General features: G+C 40.4%; 1 protein-coding gene across 1 annotated transcript in view; it reads right to left on the bottom strand.

The window, feature by feature from the left end:
- The window catches only part of ZFPM2 (zinc finger protein, FOG family member 2), a 432,038-nt gene that overhangs the window by 164,116 nt on the left and 255,501 nt on the right, over positions 1-12,421 (bottom strand). The window lies entirely within an intron of this gene.

Here is a 12,421-nt window from a genome sequence, read left to right as displayed (position 1 = left end):
GAAGACGACCCAAGCTACAAAGCTTTAGTGCTTTCACAGATCTGAATGGCAGAATTATTATCAAGGATTTTTCTGAATGATAGCACTGGATCAGATCTCCAAGATTAGGCATATCTCTGGTGGCTTAGAATTATAAAGGGAATGCAGATGACTTTCACAGCAAAGAGCCAAGTGTTTAGAAGTGAACTTTAGACACATTGTACTTCATTATCAACAGGATCTCACTATTTCCTGAAACAGACAGGAAAGAATTTAAAGAATCAGTATCCATTTCAAAGCCCTATCTTTGGGAACATTTATATTAGGTGGAAAATTATTCTGAATGGATAATGTAATTTTTTCCCTTTCTCCTTTTTTTCCTAGATGACTGCTGATGTCCTGCTTTACTGTTGCTGAAATAATAATGCTAATGATCCCAACTGCATAATCTAAAAAAAAAGTACAAGCAGCAGCCAGAATGAATTTGAATGAATCCACACATCCACACACATACACATAAAGGGCAACATAGCACCTACCCTTATTAACAAAATACAGGGAGAAGGGAATTATATTATTGCCACACAAAAAATATTCAAGAGGCTTCACATTTTGCAATGAAGAGTATTTTTTTTTAAAAAAAATTAAATTCTTCCCCCTTAACTTCATTGGTAAATCTAGATACAAAGAATGACCTGATCTGGAATTTAGTAAGCTTTATCAAACAATGTTCTTTACAGTGGTAGTAAAATGCCGGTTAGACATTTATCATTCACTAGTCCTTGTTCTATATATCAAACATTATGAAACTATGACTGAGAGTAAAGAGTACAATGAAAGGGTCTCAAGGTAATATTCCACAAGGGGTTTTTCCTCCTTCAATAGTAGATAAAATCTTTTTTCTAGCAGTTCCAAACCTTTCTTAGAGAAATCCTCTATTTCCATGACTGACCCAGAAGCCAGAAACATAGAAGGTCTTCTGGGATTACTGCACTAGCAAACAGGTATAGATAGTGAGCCACTATGACCATCATGCTGGCATAATATTATGTTTTGTAGTACTGCTTTCCTGATACAAATGATCCTAGAGTACAGATGACTCTGTTGAAACACTGCAGTGTGTATTAAGGAAGGAGTTACTTATATATGCTGCCTTCAAGAGTTGTTTCCCAATATTGTGGAGTGGAAGTGGAACTTGGAGGTAAGCAACGTACAAGGTGGGGAAATTGCATTAAGCACCTCTTGTGGTCTATACCACTTCATACTGTACGTGGGAAAGCACCTTATATTGAATATTCTCCATACAACCAACACACACACACATACACATAAAATAATGGTAAAAGTCAAGTAAAGGTAAAGGTTTCCCCTTTGATATGATTGTCAAGTCTGACTGTAGAGAGTGGTACTCATCTCCGTTACTAAGCCGAGGGAGCCAGCGTTGCCAGAGATGGCTCTGTGGCCATGTGGCCATGTGGCCAGTATTATTGCATGGAACGCTGTTATCTTTCCACTGAAGTGGTACCCATTTATCTACTTGCACTTTTGCATGCTTTCAAACTGCTAGGTTGGCAAAACCTGGGACTAGTGACGGGAGCTCACTCTGTCCCACAGCACTTAGATTTTGAACTGTCGACCTGCTGACCTTGGTTACGCCATGGTTTAAGCAAGCCTTAGATTTTTCAGTCCTTTCTCTCATGTCCACAAAGTAGAAATCAGAGGATTTTGTTTCTAATTTTCCAACTAACTGAAATTTAACATTGGTATAATATAACATTGCATTGATTTATTTATGCCTTGCCTTTTCCTAAAGCTTGAGTCTAAATTAGCTTACAAAATAAAATAAAACCTGGACAAACATGTTAGTTTTAATTATAATTAACTATAGTTTACTAAAACAAACTAAATTCAAACCATACTTTGTGAAGCCTCATGTTTCAGTAAATGATAAGTATTGTTTTTTGTGTGTTTTTCAAGTTAGATGGCCATGTTCTAGAAGAGTTTCTAGAAGAGAAATGGTAAGTATATAGGATTAACCACAGTTTCAGGTATGGAGAAGGGATGAAATGGGAGAGCACACAAGCCTGAGATGCGAGAAAGTTTCTCTTAAGAGAAATGAATACAGGTATAAGTCAGGCGCGTTACAGACCGCTTGTTTAGGGTGGCCTGTATCTGGCCCTTTCCCTGCTGGATTGGGGCCTCAGCTGCCACAGTGGCAGCCTCTGAGGCCCCGATCCACTGCTTTCCAGGCTGCAGGGAAAGGGGTGTCCTTGGGGCTTCATGCTCCAAGGACACCCGACGGTGGCCACTCGGCCCCTTTCTGCCTTGCATCACTGGCGCAGCCGCCTAAAGGCTGCACCAGTGATGCAAATCCTAGAAGGAGCTCCGTTTCGGAGCTCCTTGCTGCGCTGCAAAAAGGGCGCCTCACACGGTGCAAGGATGTCACATCTGCGCCACCCCATTTGGAGGTGGCGTGTTTGTGATGTCCTAATGGCGGTGCCCATTTAGAATGGGCACCGCCATTTTGTACATACTGTGTACGTACTAGGGTTGGGGGAGTCTGGAAGAGACATCCCCGGGCAACCCTAGTACGTACACGGTACATACTTTAGGCGTGTCTGTAACGCGCCCATGTTAACAAAACAGATGTGTTCCTGGGCTTTACTTCTCCTATTAGAAATAGTCTTTTAAACAAACTGAACTGGCAGTAAAGTGTACAAAGTAAACCAGAAAAAAATACTCTATATGAACAAATACTCTATACTAACATGAACCTTTCAAATCTTCGAACTCTGCAATGACCATACTATTATGTAATAGGGCTTCAGACATTGATGCTCCTCAATCCCACTGGAAGCGCAAAGGATTAAAAGTGGATTTTTTTACATACCAAAAATTAATGTTAAACTATGGTCCGACCCAGAATACCAAGCACTGAGTCTGGTAACCCTTTGCTGTGTTTGCATTTTCACTTTCAACTAAGAGCACACATGTACTGCTCCTCCCTAAAGGATAGTGCCTATCTTTGGAAAATCTGCCTGTTCCAAAATAATCTGAACTGACTTTTGGTATGTATCAAATCTCTCTCTGCTATTTGGCCTGTTAGGAAATATAAAGTTTGAGGAGTAATGTCACAACATCATGGGAGTAAGGGCTATTCTTTCATCTTATTGTGGTAAAGGTTAGCTGGTCATTGCCAACACACATGGTGACATTTGCTGCTGGATTTATCTTTATGTTATGAGTTGTTCTTTTAAAAGGATTATCAAGACTTTAGACAACCAAATGCAGGCAGTGTCTGTTCATATACCAAAATAATTAGGTGAAATATATTCATACTATCCTCCCTCTCACTCAAAAATGTACACATATATCAAGAAAGAGTTTATCTACTCTCATCTCATGTACTTTCTAACATAAATGTAAGGAATATTATGCACTACTATAAATGTAAGGAATATTATACAGTACTAAGTGCTAGGAAAAAAAATACCTAGGTGATCAATTTAAACATTACTGCTCTTTGATTTCCAGTGCTGGTCTATCTATATCCAGTAACATAGAATTCCCTTATAATGACAGCAAAGTAGTAGGCTACTGTATTAGGTCTGTGGTTTATTTGTTCGTTTTACTATTTACATGACATGTTCATACTTCCACATCATGTGTATTCTTTGTGCTGAAAAGAATAAGCTCAACATCCTCCAAACTCAAGCTGGGAAGGTTTAGAATGGCCAAGAATTTTTCCTCTGCTGCCAGACAGACAGTTATAGGTGAAGAACACATATAAAACACATACACACACACTTTTATATGTCTGCCTAATGCCTTATTCACTATACAGAACAGCTATCATCAATTAAAACTATAAAATACAATACAAGGGGCACAATGGAAAGGGTAAGGCTGATGTGGTCCCTCTCACCCCCCCCCCCAAGTCTCAAGAACAGGAGTACAACTCTTATTTCACATTTTGAAACCTTTGTTTGATTTCAGCAGAATCGGTAATGGAACTCCCTTCCCAGAGAGACTAGACTGGCGCTCACCTTTTTGCATGCAGGTAAAACTCTTTTGCTTCGGGTAGACCTATGAGAATTGATTCCCCCCCCCCCAAAAAAAATCATATATTGTTCTGGACTTTTATTTGTTGATGCTGTTTTAAAACAGTTTCAAATTTTGTGATGTTCCATTACTTTTTAATTTCTGTACATTTTAGGAGTTCATCATTTACACTGGCTTAATGGATGGTGATGGCAAGGATTTAAATGGTTTTGTATAATGTTATTTGGTGTTTTATTTTGATTGTTCTGAGTCATGCTGTTAGATAGTGTTAATAGTACCCAATCCTGGATGCTGAAATAAATATGTGTAAGAGCCAGCATGGTGTAGTAGTTTGAGTATTAGACTACAACTCTGGAGATCAGGATTAAATTCCCACTCTAGCAGAAAAACCCACTGGGTGACCTTGGGCAAGTCACATTCTTGCAGCCACAGATGATGGCAATGGGAAGCCCCCTATGAAGAAACTTATGCACAAATCCTTATAGTAGGTTCACTTTAGGGTCAAAAAAGACTTGGAGACAGGGCCAGCTCTACCATATAGGCAAGCTAGACAGTGACCTAGGGTGCCAACATTTGGGGGGGGGGGCATTGCAAGGAGGCCAGAGAGAGCCAGAGAGAAACCCCAGAAGTCCCACCCCTTCCCTCCATAGGCGCGAATCATGGCAGTGGCAGCGCAGTGCGAGATTTAATTTTTTCAAGAGGAAGATGGGAGAGAGGCTGGGAGGACTTGGAGGCGCACCCAAAAAACAACAATAACAAGGAAGAACCTTCTCCTCCTCCTCCTGCTTTTGGCCATGGAAGACAGGGCAGGCGCTGGGGAGGAGGGGAGCCCAGGCAAAATGGTGTCTGCCTCCCTCCATGCTGCCAAGGGAGCCTTGATAGCAGAGCTGAAGCACCGCCTGAGGGCTCTCAGCCCAGCCGAGAAGGGCAGGCAGTTGGGGCTGCTGGCAGGCCAGGTGGGTCCTCCTTTTCCAGGATGCATCCTCCTCCTCCTCCATCCTAGCCTTCCCTCCAGGAGTAATTCCCAAATGGAGGTCCAGGGCACACTGCAGAAATAAATCCACTTTGAGACCCTCTTTAACGGCCCTGGCTCAATGCTGGGGAATCCTGGGAGCTACCTGATTGCGTAAGGATAAAGGGAATATGCGGATATTCTGAGAATCTCAACAAAGCCTTCTCTGTCAGAGGTAGATCTGGGGCTACAAGAAACTACAGTTCCCAGGAACTACAATTCTGGGGCTGGTAGTTTGTTGTTTTCAATGTTCGTTTTGTTGTTGTTGTCATTGTTTATTTCTTTATATGAACCAGGGCAGTTAAAGTGGTCTCCAACTGGATTATTTCTGCAGTGTGTTTTGGACCTAAGAAGCCTAAGAAGTGTGTACACACACACACACACACAGTGTGTGTGTGTGTGTGTGTGTGTGTGTGTGTACACACAAAAAACATACTATATATATATGTATATATGTATATATACACTGACTCCTAGCAGCAAGGATTTCAGACTCCTATAGCACATAAAGCCAAGGTCCAAAACACACTGCAGAAACAATCCAGTTGGAGACTGCTTTAACTGCCCTCAGACTAGTGCTAGGGAGCACTGGGATTTTTAGTTTATTGTGGCACCAGAACTCTCAGACAAAGAAGGCTCAGTGTCTCACAGAACTACAGTTCCCAGAATTCCCAAGCAGGCCAGTTAAAGCAATCAAACTGGATTCTTTCTGCTGTGCACTTTGGACCTTAGCTACCTTCTCATATTGTGGCTGTTGCTCTTGTGTGCCTCTAAGTCATTTCCAACTTATGGCAACCTCATCCTGAGGTTTTCTTGGCAAGATTTCTTCAGAGGGGGTTTGCCCTTGCCATCCTCTGAGGCTGAGAGAGTGTGACTTGACCAAGATCACCCAGTGGGTTTGCATGGCTCAGCCAGGATTTGAACCCTGGTCTCAGAGAATGCTCCAATGCTCAGATTGCTCCAAGGCTTCTTTGCATGTGCTGTTGTTTCTCTCTCTTTTTCTGTCCCCAATGAATTAGTAGCTGTGAATTTGGGTCTTGGAGTTGTGTTGATAGGCATGTCAAAATGTCCTCCATTTTGAGCATGACTGAGAAACATAAATTTATATTGTTTTTTATTAATGTTTTAATAAACCAGAACTATTTATGACTTTTCATCCAGGGTATCAAAACTAGAATTTTAGTACTGATGACAGATCATGTAACAGAAATATCTGTTAGTAGTGCTAACTGTTGCCTTAAATATTTTTAAGCTGGCTGTACTTTGGCATTTTCAGACCTCCTCTTTTTTTGTGTGTAAAAACTACAACCAGACCGATTTGACAAGGGCAAACAAGGGCAAAAGTTGCTCTCTTAGGGAACAATTAGAATCTGCAAAGGAGGATAAAAGAGGTCAAACAGATATCCACTTTTTGCTAACCTTTCAAGTAACTGGACAAACAAGTGAGGTAACCCTCAAGTGCTGTTTATTCAAAAGTCAAAAGGTTAATGGAGACAAAAATGGCCAATAAAAAGCTTGAAAATTCTTTTACTGTTCTACCCTGAAAATAATTATTAATAACTTTAACTTTTTTTTAAATTAATAATTCAGTGGTCTCAGATAACATTGTGTAGAAACATCTGCAGCATTGGTTTACATCTTTCTAGAATATAATAAACTCATAACACTTTATATATGGAACAGAATGAAGCAGTAAAACTTTCCAGCATTGTAGCATTTCAAAAGCAAGGGAGACTTGAATGCATCCATAGGAAAAATGGTGTCACTGTATATTGAAAAAAATCACATGTCAGGAAGAAGGCTACACTGGTGTTATTCTAAATATGTGGCATTTTAAAACATGTAAGTAATGAATTACCTATTACTTACATATGCAACTTGAAATGATAGAGGAAGAGATCTAACTATGGTATGCAATAACTGTATAAATTGGTCCAAAAAGAAGGTATACATCAAAAGCATAACATGACATAGACAAACACCCTGAAGTGTTAGCATGTCAAGAAAAGGAAAACTTTGTTTATTTGTTTATGTGACTTATACCTTGCATTAGTTCCAGTATCTGTGTTTCCAGGTGGCTCACATCAGAATTAAAAAGATGTACAGATAACACTGTTAAAACACAATTAAACAAACTGTAATATTAAAACAACGTTGAGTTTAAAAAAAGGAAAATATTATCTTTTTACTTTCATCCCTACAGAAATAAAGTAAGTCTTTTTCAGATGACTCGAGTCCTTCAGAAACATTCAGAAACATTTGAAAGCAAACTGTATTATAGTAATTATATTTTTCCTTCCAGTGATTTCAATACTTGAAGTAAATGGGGAACATCATACATTGGCTGTATTCAGATGTAACATAAAATCACAGTTTAGCTCTAAGGGAGTAAACTTAGTGAGACTTAGACTTAAATACTCCACCCTCTCATCTTCATCTCTGCCATAGCAGAGCATGAGAAAATGATCAGAAACTTCTGTTTGAATATTCAACTAACCACAGTTAAATAACAACAGATACTCATTGACCATCATTATTCAGCATAATAAGCCAATACAGTCAGTCCTCCATATCCACATATTCCTTATCCACTGATTCCAGTATCCATGGTTTGAAAATATTCCAAAAATATATAAATTCTTAAAAACAAGCCATGATTTTAACATTTTATATAAGGGACACCATTGTATTTAATGGGAATTGAGGATCTATGGATTTTGATATTTGCAGTGGGTCCTGGTGCCAACCCCCAGTGGATACCAAGGGCTCACTGTGTATGGATGGGCCCTGTGCCATACACATAGCTCTTCTCTGTGTGCTTGCCAAATGTGTTCCTTTAACAAGCGTTTTCTAAAGAGTTTGCAAAAATTACTTATCTGGACCACACATCCCAGAACAACTCAGCCAGCACCTTGATTCTAGGGCATCTTATCTGGTTTCCCATGAATAACCAAGCCAAAACATCTTGTTCACCATTACATCCGAACTGGGAAACTGTACATAACTGTTTCCAAACATGGCAGGTAAAAAAAGTCTACTTTAAACCATGGCTTCATACTCAGATTTGTTTGAAAACCATTAATTATAGTCTCGCAGTTTGAATGTAATTGTGATCAAGAGTTATGAAAGACTTCTTGGCTTGTTTGCTCATTCATACAAAGGGAGCAAAAAACAAAAACAAAACAGCTGCATGTGGTGGGATTGGGCTTGCTCATATCTTGGATTATTATGATCCACTGCATCTGAGTCCAGATGAACTTTTGTTAGTGTCACCTTTGTTATGAGAAAACAACCCAAATTAAATGTGATTAAATGTGCAACTCGATCACAGACACACTTTCCCTTCCAGACCACTTCCAAATTACTGTCATTACATTTAAATCAGCCCTAAACAGCACCAAAGAAGGAATCACACATCTAAACCTAACAAGTAGGATCATGTATTCAAAGGCAGAGCTGTGTTATTCTGTTATAGCATTAGTAATAAGTAATAGGTACAATCATAATTATGTTTTAAAACTTATTTCTCTGGAGTATTTATTCAGCACTGCTCTAAAATAAGTAACTTGTATGAAGGTGTCTACACAGTGTAAAGTGTAGGAAAGGAACATTCACTCAACAAACTCAAACATTTCCTTGATAGGGACATTCTTATTGTTAATCTTCTCTGTCATATAAGGATGCCCAAATGGCTGTTGGAGGTAATGAGTTTGTGTGTTCGTATGTTACTGTATACTGTAAATTCGTTATTGCCTAAATCCACTGTTTTTGAAAAATACAGCAACTACAGACCCAAGTGCTTAAAGAGCAAGAAGAGAAGACAGTCTCGAGCTGGTAATTGAAACAAATAAGCAGACAAATATATTACTATGAACAATGCTCAAAGTTTTAATTTGGGGTATTCTAGCATCCAGTATTTTTTTAACTCTCTCTCTCTCTCTTGAGAATATACAGTACTTCAGAACAGAATATCCGTGAAAGAATTGCTGTAACAGAGACATGACAGATACAGACCTTTTGCCCTTGATTAAAATGGAATAGGTAACTTTAGTACAATAAACTGCTGTTTTCAAGAACCAGACCAGAGTCCTGAATCACACTTCTGCTATATGATGATCAGATTCTTTCCCTCAGTCTGTCTCAGCACAAGATTCAACACTCCTATGAGATTCTATATCATTGCAATGTGAAAATAAAACATATATTAACATCTCTTCCTTTCCCATTACTGTTACTGTTGTTGTTACTGTATTGTTGTTGTTACTGTTGTCATTTTACAAAAGAAAAACACTCCAGAATGCAGAATGCATGAATAGCTTGCTGCCAAACTACCAGAGAGTGTGGGGTGGGGGGTGGAGAAAGGAAATGAAGTACTGAATGGAAAATAAAAATGAGTATTCACAGATGGAATCCCACATGACAGCTGGGATTCCCTGTAACTAGAGAAACCCAACTGTTTCCCCCAGGAGATGATCACTTGACAAGCACCACACCATTTCTGCACTTGACAGACGTCCATGAGCTTATAACAAAGGCAATTCAGAGAGGGAGGGAGGGGGAAGAAAATCTATATTCAAATTGTACTACCATAATTGCAAATCTGCATAGTTTTACATGCTATGAATTCTAAGAATTTGCCAATGGCAGTGGCTTTCAGCTGCTCCCATAATGCAAACAAAGGGCAGGACAGCATGCATGTGACTTTGCTAACAGTCCACATGATGGGTTGCCAATGGAAGTGCAAAATCTGGTATCTGGCAGAAAATTGTATACACCGTGCATCTCTGCTTTAATTTTCTTTTCAGATATACACAGCACATTCTAGATCTTATAATAATGGAGAAAAGTTTGACGTGTTGGATACTTGACAAAAGACGTGAGGAAGTGGACAGAATTTCAGCAACCTAATCACCTTACTGTCACTTCTTGAAGGCTACCATTATTTTATCCTCTCTCTCTCTCTCTCTCTCAACTACTGACATCTAATACTCAGGCATTTTTGGTTCTATGGTAAAAATCATGCAACCATTTCTTGATATGACCATGTGGATCAGTTTGCACGCACACATGCTTCTTCTTTTGGTGTAAACATGTAATCCTGAATGTCTGCAGGTATATGGTCCAGGGTGATATATAGTATTGAAAAAGGTACTGCTAATTGCATGAACTGCTGCTGTTAGCAGTGGGGATTTTCCATTAAAGTCCTTTTGAAAACATTAAGCGAGGTAATGTAGTCACTCACTGTCGTAACTCTGCTATCTTTCAATAAAAAACCAACATTTGTTCCCCCTCAATGGTGGTACTCTTTCAGTAATAGACACTATGGGCAAGTGGTCCTAGACATAAAATGAATAAATGCAAAATACAACCTGCAGGAAGTATGCAAGAGAATTCAACACATCTGAATAATGAAAGGACACATGTATTGGATGAAAGCTATGCATGTGACACATAGGCCATATGTTACAGCAGACATACCAGTGACTACTGTGGTCATTTAAGGAGCAAAAGATACATTGCCTCAGATGTTGCTGTCAAATAACCACAGTACAACATGTTGGAGTAAGGCCACAACTTTATTTGCAAACAATTGGTAGGGTTGGCACAAAGCATAAGGTCAGGATCTGTGCAATCAAATCACCCGATGTAACCTGATTATCCAAACCGGGCACCCACCTGGTGCTTGGGATGACCTAGGGGCTAAGGAACACAACTTGACCGCAAACCTTGTCTTGCGTTCACCAATTCACAAAGCCCCTAGTCACCGGGAGGCGCTCCTGTGTTCTGGCCCCCGCAATGGCCAAACACCTGCCCTATTCGCCCCTGGGTACCTATTCACTCCCAAACCAGAGCTCCATAGCCCTGGTACCACAACGTGCAGATCCTGGCCTATGCTGCCGCCAAGTTGTGACTAAAAACCACCTAACAACACCTAACAACAGCAGTGGGCGGGCGGGAGAAGCACCAAGACTTGCTCCCTTCCACAGCTTGCTCTGCTCTGCTCGAAGCCAAGCAACCGACTGAGGGAAAGGGCAAGCAACTGCCTTATATAGGCCTAGGCCCTTCCCTCCCTGCTGTGCTGTGCGGGGCCCCGCCTCCAAGGCCCAGCCCACCAATGGGCAGCCTTGGAGGACCAGAAGCCCCACACCACGAAACCGTCTCCCAGAGCATTGCGGAGCGGAAGGGCCACCCCTTCCACCCCGCGCACCCAATAAGGAGCCGGGCAAGCCCCAGAGCACTCTGGGCTTGTAGTCCCGCCGTTAGCGGCAAAACGGTCTGCCCGGCGACGCAGGCGGACTGTTGCTTGTCCCCGATTCATATGTGTGTGAGAAATACCACTGTGTACCAGCATTGGCATCCACACAACTGGTGTCATCTGGTGTGTGTGGTGGTGGTTCTGGGGGGTGGCAGCAGCCAAAAGGGTGCACTTGCCTTTTCCTTTGCCACAGTGGTGGCCTCAGGAGAAGCCAGTGTCACAGCAAAAGCCTGGAGGGGCACATTTGTCCCTTTCACCCACAGTGGGAGGAATGGCGACCAGGTGCATTCTGAGGGGTCCACCTGGTGTGAATCACGTCTCCCCCCCCCACCCACACACACCATGATGCACACCTCCCAACAGAATGGCATGGTTGCTTTCAGTCTCTACAGAAACACTTTAGTACTCATAGCCTGCGACGTGTGGCCCTCCAGGTATTACAAACTCCAGTTCCCATCAGTTCCAGCCACCATGGGAAAGAATCAGGACTTAGGAGCTGCAGCCCAATATATCTGGAGGCCACAGCTTCTCCACCCCGTTTTTTGTCTTTCTATCTTCGTTTCAAAAATAAGCTCCTGTGAGGGAGAGAGTCCTTTTATATTTTACAAAGTGATGATGCTAACCAATATATGAAATTAAATAAATAATCAGCTCTTTACCACATTTGGAAGCTGTCCATATTGATATTATTAGATTATTTATTATTGATTATTATATTATTGTTTTCACGTTATAAACATAATACACAACCCATCTCACAAAATAACAAAAACTACAATAAATGACATTAACAAAAGACCATAGTTACAAGCTATGAAATTACATATAACAACAAATCCACTTCTATACCCTATTTTGTTATTTATCCTTTTGTTCTATTACATTGTTTTCTAGTCTTATTTTCACATAAGTTCTTATTATTTCTTTAAACCTCTATATTTTCTATTTTTGTCTTTCCCCTATCAACCCAAGTTACTGTTTTTCTGAGAAATCTTCTTCTACATAGCTTGATTGTCAATTTTAATTAAAAAAAAAAGTTCTAATTTGCGTCATACTTATTTTCATCATATTTGGAAGCTGATTTCCATATTGGAGTCACTGTCCTATGGAAA

This window comes from Sceloporus undulatus, chromosome 4 (genome assembly GCF_019175285.1).
Source record: "Sceloporus undulatus isolate JIND9_A2432 ecotype Alabama chromosome 4, SceUnd_v1.1, whole genome shotgun sequence".
In the NCBI taxonomy this organism is placed as follows: Eukaryota; Metazoa; Chordata; class Lepidosauria; order Squamata; family Phrynosomatidae; genus Sceloporus; species Sceloporus undulatus.
The sequence above is the reverse complement of the archived record's forward strand: the minus strand, read 5'-3'. Positions and strand labels throughout refer to the sequence as shown.